The 12,903-nt window shown below is 47.2% G+C and overlaps 1 protein-coding gene across 4 annotated transcripts in view; it reads left to right on the forward strand.

The window, feature by feature from the left end:
* The window catches only part of KPNA7 (karyopherin subunit alpha 7), a 96,261-nt gene that overhangs the window by 37,473 nt on the left and 45,885 nt on the right, over positions 1-12,903 (forward strand). For 2 of the 4 annotated variants that reach the window (XM_049699271.1, XM_049699272.1), the window contains 3 exons: positions 1,880-1,927; positions 5,354-5,496; positions 8,743-8,842. The gene's annotated coding sequence lies outside the window, so the exon portion shown is untranslated. Of the gene's footprint in view, positions 1-1,879; positions 1,928-4,234; positions 5,497-8,742; positions 8,843-12,903 lie in introns of all 4 variants that reach the window. The other 2 variants (XM_049699273.1, XM_033426587.2) reach the window with 2 other exon arrangements.

The raw sequence follows: 12,903 nt of genomic DNA on the forward strand, positions 1-12,903 counted from the left end.
ATCTTAGTAACCAAGAATAAGAAAGAAGCTGATAACTCCTCAGAGTTGTGTACCCCTAGCCACCACAAAACACTTCTGCATCTGTGCTCCCATATGCCCGTCACACTAAGGCTGTGAGGTAGGGATCAGGGGGTCCATTTTATGGAGGAGAAGACGAAGGCCAAGAGAGGTTAAAGCATGCACTTTTAACCATGAACTGGGATGAGAAAAGGATTACCACTTGGTTTTCATTTTCCCTTAAGGTCTGAGCAGAGGCCACAAGCCACCGTAGTACCAGCACTGCTGTGGCTTGTCCCCAACAGAAATCACAGCTATTCTCCTTTCATTGTAGCAGGCATCTCCAAATACGACTTACCCTCGTCTCAACTTTGAAGTGATGGTCTTATGAGACCCTCGGTTAGAAGTTGTTATTTAAATCTACTAACAAAAAAGTACACTTTTAATTGCTATATCACAAACTGATTTTGTAATATTTTGATAACTGGATTTTAATACCATTGGTTTCCTTTGTGACCCTACGTAGTTTATTTTATGCATTTAAAAACTCTAATCTGAGCAGAGGTCCACAGGCTTTACCAGATGCTAAGCGAGTCCCTGGTACAGAATAATTGCCCCCGGTTCAATGGTTACCTCTCTTAAGATGAGGCTAGCCTGGGGTCAAGGCTGGACCTCTTGCTTTCCAAATGCAGACAAACTAGGAAGGAGGAGGACTGGGGACTTTCAGTAGCAAAGAGAGAAGTCAGGGGCGTCGCAGTTTGTCTTGGGGGTGAAGAAACTTCTTGGAGGTTTGGGGAGGATGTGGTTCTGAGCCCCATTGTCATCAGTGCTGTTCTCAAGCCAAGGGTACAGGCTCCACCTTTAAGTAATCCAGCTGGGGATGGAGCATCTTACGACCTATACCTATACCTATACCTATACCTATACCTATACCTATACCAAGGTATCCTCTGGGGAGCTCCAGCGTTTCCTGCCAGGGGTCGTGGTGTTTCCAAAAGAGGCTGAGCCAGGACAGGCAAGCGATGGAGGCAAAGCCAGACACTTTCTCCTCTTCTCATCTTGCTGTGGGGTCCAGCTTAGAGTTCTGATTGGAGCCTGGGTTCCCCACCCCCAAAGCTGGTCCATTTTGCAGAAAATAAGAATGAGAGAAGGGGTATGGGGGGGGTGGGGGGGTAGGGGTCCTGTGCCTTCATGGGCCACTGACCTTTTTGTCCATCTGGTGATGTCTGTGGTCTCACTGGACAAAATTTTAAATTCAGGTAATAAACTGTATATGATCACCAAGGAAACAAATGACATTGAAATGTAATTAACACAATATTAAACATGCATGATACAGCACTAGGTGTGCTTCCTAACGGCAGGTCTAATAACTACTTTAGTTTTGAAGCAACTGTGAGAATTAACAATCTTTTGACCTCTCTGCAACAATTGTAATATGATATGAAAATATCGGTGACTTCCGTTGCTGACAGTTACAGGTATTGCTAATACGACTGTGTTAAAAAGGGGAGGAAATGACACATTTCAGTTAAGGGTAGTGAACATCACGATGCAATTGTTTTACCACTGGAGACCCCCCAGCCCAGGGTAGGAACCCTGCCTGATCCCTCCCGAGTCCCGTCTCTGGGGAGCACGGGGCTGGGAGTCCTTCGTTTCTGCTGGTAGCTTTGGACAGTATTTGTCCAGCATCCAGGGGACCAGGCTCTCACTCAGCTCTGCCACAAGTCACCGTGGGCAGCTCAGTGGTCTCGTTGTCCCCCACCCCCTTTCTGGAAGATATGACTGCGCGACATAAACTTCCTCTTGCCATTTGTTGTCCCTGATGACACCAAAACATTGCCTTTTTGTGGTCTCATTTTTGTGGTTCTGTTTGACATAGATGGAAGTCACCAGGGACATGAGACCAAAATCCACATGAAAAGAAAATGTGAGTATCAGCAAGGTCAGATTTTTAAAAATGCATTAGGCTTGTCATTAAAACAGAACAACTGCTCCTGTCTCAACGCTGGGTTCCTTTTTAATTGTCCTAGTGGGGGAGGAAGGGCCAGAAATTCTCCTTTGTTTATTCCAATTAGGCTGCTTGCTTTTTTTTTTTTAATGGTGGTTTTGCCGTGAACCACAGGCTAAGGTGTGATGGCTGTTGCCCTGGCCTGGTGGCCTGGGGCACAGACCCCTGGGACCAGGCACTGCCTGAGGGCTGTGCAGGCCACTGACACTAGGTCCCACCCCTCTCAGTGGCCACCAGCCTCCTGCTCAATTGTGACCCCACCTTCCAGGGCCCCCTGTATCCAAACCACTCCTGCCCCCTACCCCCGCCCCCAGACAACTGCTTTTCCAGGCATCTTTGATAACCAAGACCCATTTTTCAAAATCATGAACCAGAAAACATAGAAAAAATTCAGCTTGTGGAATGCAAAAGCTAAAAGGGTCCTCAGGGGGGAGAGATGCATTACAGAGTGTGGGAAGGGGGTGGTGGGGATTGAACCCAGTGTGACTCTAGCATCCCTTCAATCCCCTGGGGGGAGGTGGGTGGTGCAGTGAATGGGGTTGATCTGGGTTCAAATCCTGTCTCTCCGTGGAACGAGGCAGCTCTCTCCTGCCCCGTAGATCCAGATCCCTTGGAGCATTGAATGATGTGCCCACTCTGCAGCCCCTCAAGAAATGCCCACCCCCTAGTCCGCTTTGCAAATCTCTCATCATTACATCTCTTTTCCTCTGGAGGCTTCTCCACCGCACCCCCTCCCCGTTTCCCATCTCCCCCAGCATCCTCTATGGTACCTACCTGAGACCACACTGGAAGAGACTGGGTGCCCAGCAGAGGCTGGCCATTCCCTTTTATACCTGCCCAACAGGTCTGAGCCAGCAAAACTTAAAAAAGAAAAGAACCTCCCAGGTCTCCAGTGGCTCAGCTGGCCTCACCTTCCAGGGCTTGACTGAACACTCCCGGGTCCCTTAGGGGGGATCAGTGAATGCCTTGATTCTAGGACATTTGCTTTCCTCCCATTGCCCTCGTGGGGAAACTGATGACCTCAGCCCAGGGATGCAGGCTCTGGGCAGAAATAGAACAGCTGGCTAATGAGTTTTCCTCTTAAAGCTGTAACTGCACCGTGGAGGGGGCTGATGATCAAGGAGTAAGGCCCTGGGTGGGCTCATCCGAAGCCTTGGGCATGGATGAGCCTGGATAACAATTGGTTGATGACTTTGTCCCGTTCACAAACTCAGGACAGAAATACGAACTTGGACTTCCCTCCCTTGATGATGGCTGTGGGCCCCCTCCAGCCCACCATGGCACCTTGGTGTGGTGGCAGCTTTGAGTTCTAAAGCCTTACCTCTAATTCTTGCGTGGTTTTCCATGCATTTCATGGCCTTGAGCAAGTCCCTGTCCTCTCTGGGCTTGTCTTTCCCATCTATAAAATGGGATGGATGGATTCTAAGAGTCCTTTGTGCCCTTCTCAAGCTTGGAGATGGCCTCTGGGTCTGGAGGGAGAAACTGCCTGGGGGACTTTCTTCCTGGCATCTGCCATCACCCCATCTCCACCCCCAGGTCCCTAATTCACTATTTTTTTAATTGATAAAAAAGTAACAAAATTAACCATTTTAAGTGAATAACTCAGTGACATTTAGTATATTCACAATGTCATGCGACTGCCTACCACCTCTATCTAGTTGCAAAACATTTTCATCAGCTCAAAAGGAAACCTACAACCCATGAAACAGTTTCTCCCCCAGCCCTTGGCAATCACCAATCTGCTCTTTGTCTTTATAGTTTTACCTCTTCTAGGGATTTCATATGAATAGAATCATACAATATATGACCTTTTGTGCCTAACTTCTTTCATTTAGCATGGTTTCAAAGTTCATCCACATTGTAACATGTATCAGCACTTCATTCCTTTTTATGGCCAAATGATCGTCCTTTGAATGGATGGACCATAGTTTCTTTATCCATTCATCCATTGATGGACATTTGGGTTGTTCCCACCTTTTGACTATTGTGAATCGTGCTTCTGTGAACATATATGTGCATATATTTGTTTTCAATTCTTTTGGGTATTTACCTAGGAATGGAATTGCTGGGCCATTTGGTAATTCTCTGTTTAGTTCTTTGAGGAATCACCAAACTGTTTCCACAGCGGCTGAATCATTTCACATTCTCACCAGCAATTCACAAGTGTTCAAATTTCTCCATATCATCACCAACACTTGTTATTTTCCTTTTTTAAAAAAACTATAGGTGGGGCTTCGCTGGTGGCGCAGTGGTTGAGAGTCCGCCTGCTGATGCAGGGGACGCGGGTTCGTGCCCCGGTCCGGGAAGATCCCACTTGCCGCGGAGTGGCTGGGCCCGTGAGCCATGGCCTGCGTGTCCGGAGCCTGTGCTCTGCAACGGGAGAGGCCACAACAGTGAGAGGCCCGTGTACCGCAAAAAAAAAAAAAAAAAACAACTATGGGCGTCCTAGTGGGTGGGAAGTGGTATCTCATTATGGTTTTTATTTAGATTCCCCTGATGACTGATGATGTTGACCATCTTTTCATGTGCTTGTTGGTGATTTGCATATCTTTGGAAAAATGTCAAGTCCTTTGCCCATTTTTAAATTGGGTTGTTTGTCTTTCTGTCCTTGAGCTGTAAGAGTTCTTTATATATTTTACATACTGGGCCCTTATCAAATATGTGATTTGCAAATATTTTCTCCCATTCTGTGGGCTTTTTCAATTTCTTGCTAAGTCCTTTAATGCACAAAAGTTAATTATTTTTTTTAGTTTTATTTTTTTAATTTATTTTTAAAATTTTATTGAAGTATATTTGATTTACAATGTTGTGTTAATTTCTGCTGTCCAGCAAAGTGACTCAGTTATACATATATATATATTCTTTTTCATATTCTTTTCCATTATGGTTTATCACAGGTTATTGAATATAGTTCACTGTGCTATACAATAGGACCTTGTTGTTTATCCATCCTGTATATACAAGTTTGCATCTGTTAATCCCAAACTCCCAATCCTTCCCTCCCCACATCCCCAAAAGTTAATTTTAATGAAGTCCAATTTATTTTTTATTTTGCCACCTGTGCTTTTGGTGTCATATGTAAGAAACCACTGCCAAATTCAAAGTCATGAAGGTTTGCCCCTGTGTTTTCTTCTAAGAGTTGTATGGTTTTAGCTTTTATATTTAGGTTTGATGCCTCAATTCACTCTTAAAGGAAAAAGGAACCCATCTGAGTACAGAGCTGATTTCCCTTTTTGTCTCTCTGGGTTGGGACCCGGGAAGCAGCTACTTTAAACCCAAAGAATCTTTTATTTAGTACATAGTAATGTTCTGCAGATGTCTTCTATTATCATCTGATCCCTACAGCATGTTACTGTATTCTGAAAACCGGAATCTGGCAATGAAGAATCATATTGATAAGCAGTGATGACATTGACCTTTAGCAGCACCAGCTTCACGCCTGAGGATGAACCTCACTTCTCCCATGTGGGACCTCAGTTTCCCCAAAGGTAAAATCAGATTTTGACTGAGATGCCTTCATTCAAGCATGGCTGTCCACGATGCTGCCGAGGCACCATTCCCGCCCACTTGCTGCGCTCCAGCGTCTGATCACGTGACGGGGTTGTTTTTCATCTCTTCAGCAGCAGGACTTTTTTTTTTTTTTTAACATCTTTATTGGAGTATAATTGCTTTACAATGGTGTGTTAGTTTCTGCTTTATAACAAAGTGAATCAGTTATACATATACATATGTTCCCTTATCTCTTCCCTCTTGCGTCTCCCTGCCTCCCATCCTCCCTATCCCACCCCTCTAGGTGGTGACAGAGCACCGAGCTGATCTGCCTGTGCTACGCGGCTGCTTCCCACTAGCTATCTATTTTACGTTTGGTAGTGTATATATGTCCATGCCACTCTCTCGTTTTGTCACAGCTCACCCTTCCCCCTCCCCACATCCTCAAGTCCATGCTGTAGTAGATCTGTGTCTTTATTCCCGTCTTACCCCTAGGTTCTTCATGACCTTTTTTTCCCCTTAGATTCCATATATATGTGTTTGCATACGATATTTGTTTTTCTCTTTCTGACTTACTTCACTCTGTATGACAGACTCTAGGTCCATCCACCTCACTACAAATAACTCAATTTTGTTCCTTTTTATGGCTGAGTAATATTCCATTGTATATATGTGCCACATCTTCTTTATCCATTCATCTGTTGATGGACACTTAGGTTGCTTCCATGTCCTGGCTATTGTAAATAGAGCTGCATACGACCCAGCAATCCCACCACTGGGCATATACCCTGAGAAAACCATAATTCAAAAAGAGTCATGTACCAAAATGTTCATTGCAGCAGCAGGACTCTTAAAGGGCAGACCTTTGTGCAGAAGTCTGGTTTGTGCAGGATAAAAGTGGAGCTTTTCTGGGTAGAGCAGGGGAGGAGGCCTCCCCACCTCCACCCTCCCTGGGGCCTTTGAGGACAGCACCCAGCCAGCCAGGAGAGGCAATGGGGAGAGCCCTCCCCTGGCAGTGGTGGCCTAGAGTCCATCCTTGGACTGCAGTGTCCCACCCAAAGCCCAGGGTCCTTCTAGCTTCTTCCCGTGATGATCTTGACGACTGTCATCATCTGGCTAACGAGCAGTGGGAGTGGCAGTGAGAACTGGGACCCGGCCCTGCCGTGATTCTGGGAAGGCATGTTCCCCAACGGGAGGTTTTCAGCCCGGGCCCCAGCGGGAAAGAGCCCATTCCAGTGGGGTCACTGTGTAGAGTGTGATGAAGAGACTCTTGAGTAATTGGGGCAACCTTAGGGGAAACCAATGGAGGGTGGTGAGGTACCCTCCCTACCCCTAGAGAGGTGACCGCAAAGCCACCACACCCCAGATATGGCTGTAGGAAAGGCATGACCCTTAGGAGCTGGCACAGCTACTGCCCAGCCAGACCCAGCAGCAAAGTGGGGACCTGGGGAGGCAGCGGGGAGCAGAGGGGAAGGCCAGCCTCCTGGGACACGAAACAGGGTGGTGAAGGATTGCAAATAGATCTGGAGCAAATGTAGGACATCCAGCACCTGTCTCTTGGTTTGAGCTTCTCACAGGGGAGTTTTTAATGGTCAGCATTCCAGAAAGTTCCATCTCAGTAGTGTGCTTGGGGAAGGCCCTTGAAGTAACTGTCAGGTGACTGCTACCTCCTAAGAGTAGGTGAGTGCATGCATTGTTCTCTGCCTTTAAAAATACACTAAGAGGGACTTCCCTGGTGGTGCAGTGGTTACAACTCCGTGCTCCCAATGCAAGGGACCCGGGTTCGATCCCTGGTGAACTAGATCCCACATGCATGCCACAACTAAGGGAGCCCACGTGCCACAATTAAGGAGCCCATGTGCCACAACTAAGGAGCCCACCTGCTGCAACTAAGACCCAGTGCAACCAAATAAATATATATATATTTTTTTGCGGTACGTGGGCCTCTCACTGTTGTGGCGTCTCCCGTTGCGGAGCACAGGCTCCGGACGCGCAGGCTCAGTGGCCATGGCTCACGGGCCTAGCAGCTCCGCGGCATGTGGGATCTTCCCGGACCAGGACACAAACCCGTGTCCCCTGCATCAGCAGGCGGACTCTCAACCACTGTGCCACCAGGGAAGCCCTAAATAAATATTTTTTAAAAGTTACACTAAGAATCGCATTGGACTTGGAGTCATCTAGCCCCTAAAGATACCAGCGGGAAGTCTAGTGATGTCTTTCTATAGAAGGCAAGATGAGCTGAATCCCCTCAGGCGAAAAATTCCCTGGAGTCAAGGGCTGGTGTTGGTTCAACCATGAAAACAAGGGCCTCCCTTGTCCATGAGCTCATTTTGATCCTTCCAACAACCCAGGCACGTGCATAGGGCAGATGAGTAATGACCTACTTTTAGCAGATGAGAAAACAGAGGCTCAGAGTGGTGAAGCAATTTGCCAGAAGACACACAGCAAGTCAGTGTCTGAGAAATGACTTTGTTTTTTTCCTAGCACTTAAATCACTCTCCAAACAATGCATTATAGATCTACTGGATGATTTCGGGGGGTCTTGCCTCATAGAACATAAGTGAGGTGAGGGCAGGGGCTTGGTCTCTTTACCGGGAAGCACTAGAGTGTGGTGGTCAAGAACTTGGACTCAGAAATGAGAGTCTCTGGGTTTGCCCCTTATGAGCTCTCTGTGCCTCAATTTTCTCATCTTGAAAATGGGGATAACAGTGGTACCTACCAAATAGGCTTGTTATGAGAATTAAATGAGCTCATACAAGTGCCTGACATCTATTAGACGGTCGATAAGTATTCGCTGAATGAATGAAAGCCCGAGCCGTGTATGGGAAACAATGACACCAAGTGCAGTACTCTGTTCGGGGGGTTGTCTAGATGGAAGTTGTTCTTGTCATCTACATCCAGAAACCCCTGGACTTAGCATACACAGAGGGTTGAGCCCTTCCCCCAAGCAGCCGGTTTAGGAAATAGGCCTGATAGTCCTTATGTGTCAATCTCTCCCCCCATCCCCCTTCTTTCCTTTCCCCAGTCCCTTGAGGTCTGTGCCAGGTTCTTTGCTACCCCAGCAAAGACATACAGTTAACTAGACTCTCTCTGCCTCCAAGCAGTTTGCTCTATTGACTCTGTGCCTCTGGTGGGGAAACATTGTGCTGAGTGCTATAGCGGGAGAAGGACTGGGGAGGGCAGATGAGATTGGGAGATAAAGGCGGGGGAGTAGCGCCATGTTCAATCCTTCTGTTCTTTTACAGCCTGAGGACCACACCCCCAACCCTGGCAGTGCCCCTGGAGAGCCCCCTAGTGCCAGGACCAGGGCCCAGCACCTCGGATGGAACAGAGTTCTCACTCAAGGTAAGTCAAAGTAAATGGGACCCCCGTTCAGATCCGCAGTCAGGAAGCCAAAGCTGTAGATTCCCTGCCGTGTGCTAGGCCCTGGACAGGAGCCAGCTGCTCCTGGGACAGCGCCCCGCCTTCCTGTGAAGCAAAGCGCCAGCTCTGGAAGGTCCACAGGGCGGGCTTTCCCAGCCTACGCATGCCACTGCTGTTGGACATTCAGTGGTCACCCCCTCCACACATTTACTGTACACTCCTAAGGGCCTCCTGCTTATGAAGCTGGTCTGTCCATCCATGATGGTGGGAGTTTGTGGGTGGGTGTGGTCTTCTCTCCTTGTTTAAAAAGAGAAGTGTGCCCTTGTCCAATTGGATACAAAGTGTTGGCTTCTAGAACATTCTTAGAATGCAGAGACCTCCCAAGTGGAAAGAGTTCCATGACTTTGAGTCTCAGTTTTGACCTTGAGTAAGTCTTTTAACCTCCATGAGCCTCCCAGTTCTTCACTATTAAATGGGAAAAATAATAATAACAACAGGACTTCCCTGGTGGCGCAGTGGTTAAGAATCCGCCTGCCAATGCAGGGGACACGGGTTCAAGCCCTGGTCCTGGAAGATCCCACATGCCGCGGAGCAACTAAGCCCGTGCGTCACAACTACTGAGCCTGTGTTCTAGAGCCCGCGAGCCACAACTACTGAAGCCCACGTGCCTAGAGCCCATGCTCTGCAACAAGAGAAGCCACTACAATGAGAAGCCCATGCACTGCAACGAAGAGTAGCCCCCGCTTGCAGCAACTAGAGAAAGCCAGTATGCAGCTACGAAGACCCAATGCAGCCAAAAAATAAATTAAAAAATTTAAAATTAATTTAAAAAATTATTATTATTATTAATATAATAGTAATAACAACAACTACTAACTTCACAGAACTGATGAAATGATCAAATGGATTGTGGACTCGAAAATGCTTTTTTAAAATTTGTAACTAATCATCATTAATGAATTATATTGAGCATCTTTTCACATACTTATCTTCCACCTACGTATGTTCTTTGGTGAGGTGTCTGTTCAGATCTTTTGCTCATTTTTTTTTAAAATCAGGTAGTTTGTTTTCTTATTATTGAATTTTGAGAGCTCTTTATATATTCTAGACACAAGGCCATTGTTGGATATGTGCTATGAAATTGTTTTCTCCTGTGGCTCGTCTTTAAATTGTGTTTAAGTGGTGATACGCTGCCTACATGTTAAGGATCTCCCCACGTGACTCAGAATGGAGACCCCAAGAAGTTCCTCCTTCATCCACCTCTGCTTTTCTCTGGGCAGCTTCCCTGCAGCATGTTGGGCTCCTCTGAGCAAGGTCAGGTGTTGGAGCAGTGAGCTCTGAGAACTTGGCTCAGGGCTGGGGCTGGGGGGGTGGCGTGAGGACAGAGTTGGAATATATTTATCGTGCCTGGTAATCGTCAGCTGGTTTCTGCAGGTGTCGGCAGAGTCGTCGGCAGCCCGATCCCCACTCCTTCATGGGAGCATCTCATTGCCGCCTCTCTCATCGTCCCAGCTCCACATTCCACACAGTTTGGATGTATAGGCTGGACACATGCCTCTAGGGTATCCAGGTTTTGGACCCTCCGATCTGAGGAAGGGCAGCTGCGTCAAGCCTGAGGCTTCTGGCCCCAACTTCCCACCTTGGGCCTTGAGCAGCCCCTCACCAGGCACTTCCCACCCAGGCTCCCGTCTCAGATCCTCAGGGGAACCTCTTTAGAAGCCCAAATGCCGTTATTCTGTCCTCTGCTCCTCCTTTTTTCTCTTCTCTCTCTCCTTCCCTCCTTCAGGCATCTCTGAGTTAGCTTTGCATAGAAGGGAGCAGAAGGGGAAATTCTGCAGGGGATTGCTATTGGGATGGTCAAACTGTGAGGATGAAAAGTTGGAAACAACCTAAATGTCCATCCATAGGGGATTCGTTCATAATCTAACTAATTATGAACTATAAATAAAGTGAAATAAAGGCACAGTGGATATTTTTTAAACTGATGATGTAAATTCATATTTACTGGCATGGAACAAGGCTCACAGCAGACTGTTGGGTTTTTTTTGTTTTGTTTTGTTTTTTAAGAAAGGTTATAGAACAGCTTGGGCCCTTTTTTGCAAAATGGCACCTGTGTAAACAGAGGCACCAAGAGCTTACCTGAAAGGATCCTCAGCCAGGTGGTCAGACCCATCAGGTGATTTTTGTTAAATCTTCTTTAAATTTATCAGTGTTGCCTAAAGTTTCTCTCAATGAGAAGGACTGTTTTTAGGATCTGAAATTAATTTTTAGCATCAAAAAGGTAACAAATGCCTGTCAGAGATATCTCAAGATCTTCCCTTCGGTTTTTTGCCCCAGGGTGGTGGTTGGAGGGTACTTCCTGGCAGCTCCTCGAGCTGCATTCCCAGCTGCTGTTTGATTCCTTGGAGGAAGGGGGTGGAAATCAGTGCCCTCCCAGGAGGGTTGCGGGTTGAAACCTTGGCAGGTGCAGGAAAGTTCACAGTGTGCTCCTTGAAGGCCAAACATGGACGCAGAGACTGGGCCCAGAAATAGCCCATCGCCCCAGAGACCCTTGGAATTCTGCAGGGTCATCTCAGGGAGGGGAGAGCCCGAGCAAGCCACTGCTGGAAACTTCCTTGCAGACTCTGAAATGGAAGATGAGGCCTAAGACAGGCTCCTCTAACACAAGCTGGACCTGGGCAAGGAGTTCTCCAAAGTCAGCCCAGCTTGACAAGTCTCTGATTCCAAGTCAACTGGAGATCTCCTAATTAATCGTGAATTCTGTGGAATCCCAGAAATATGGTGGTCAAGCTTGCTGCAGATAGATTTCTCCAGCTGTGTTTCTTTCTTTTTCATACTGCATTTAGACCTATATCTCAATTTGATTTTAGTTGGCACTATTGTGCCATTTTCATTTCATTATCTCAAAATAGCTAAAAATTGTTTTCACTTTTTATCCCCCCCGGCATCTTTCCTCTTTGTCAAGAAGTATTTATTCTTATTTTTCTGAAGGAGAGAATCTCTGCTTTCTGTGGATCCCCCAAGGTCAAATAACTGGTGAATTCAAACCTCAGCTCAGCTGAACAATCTCTCATCCATCCATCCATCAATCCACTCATTCATCTATCCAGCATCCATCCAACCATCCAGTCATGCATCCATCCATCCATTTGTTCATTTATCATTATCATCCATCCATCCATCCATTCATCCATCCATCCGTTCAACACGTATTTATGTCACAACTCCCTTTGGGGCCCCAGACTGGGGTGGCGTGAACCTTGGCCTTATTCTCCTGTACTCTGTGAGGACAGCATGTCCCTCACAGAGCCATCACAGGGAGTGGGAGTACCGTGCTGGACACACAGTGCTGTCGTTGAATACCTCCCTCCCTCCTTTATCTGGGATGATGATAATATCCATCTCACCCAGTTGTCACATGGTGAGGTGATGATGGTGGACCAAAGACCCTATGTGATTGTGAGAGCCTCGGTGCTCGAGCGATGACAACTGTGATTCTTAGTTTCTCGGCAGCAGGGACCCTGTCAGGTTCACTCATGCACCTCGCAGAGGCCAGCACAGAGTAGGCACCCAGGGGCTGCTCCCAAAGGAGCCGTGTCCACAGCCCAGCTCCTGAGGTCATGTGGTGTCGGGGAAAGCCACACACAACCCTGGACACTGGGTGCGACTTGTGCCTCTGCTATTCAGCGGCCCCAACGAGGAGAAAATTCACCCCCAGAAAACCAAATGCTTAGGACAATCAGGTGGATGAGAAACTTGGGAGGGATGGTGCCAAACAGCCCAGAAAATACAAATGCTTTGAGGAAATAACTGCTGTGTGGAAGGATTCAGACCTGATTTTACTGGGGAGCCTCAGACTTGATAAATAATTAGTGTGGGTTCCTTTTTCTGTCTTCCTTAACATCCCCTTTCCTCCTCTTCTCCTGGTTCTGGGCCAAATAGCATTTCCCAAGAATCTGAAATGAACTCCTTAAGCGTCAGCATCCTGGGAAGTTAGAGTTCCCCCAGGATCTGGGGACATTCTGACACATGTGTGCACACAC

The sequence above is a fragment of the Orcinus orca genome, chromosome 16 (genome assembly GCF_937001465.1).
Source record: "Orcinus orca chromosome 16, mOrcOrc1.1, whole genome shotgun sequence".
NCBI lineage: Eukaryota > Metazoa > Chordata > Mammalia > Artiodactyla > Delphinidae > Orcinus > Orcinus orca.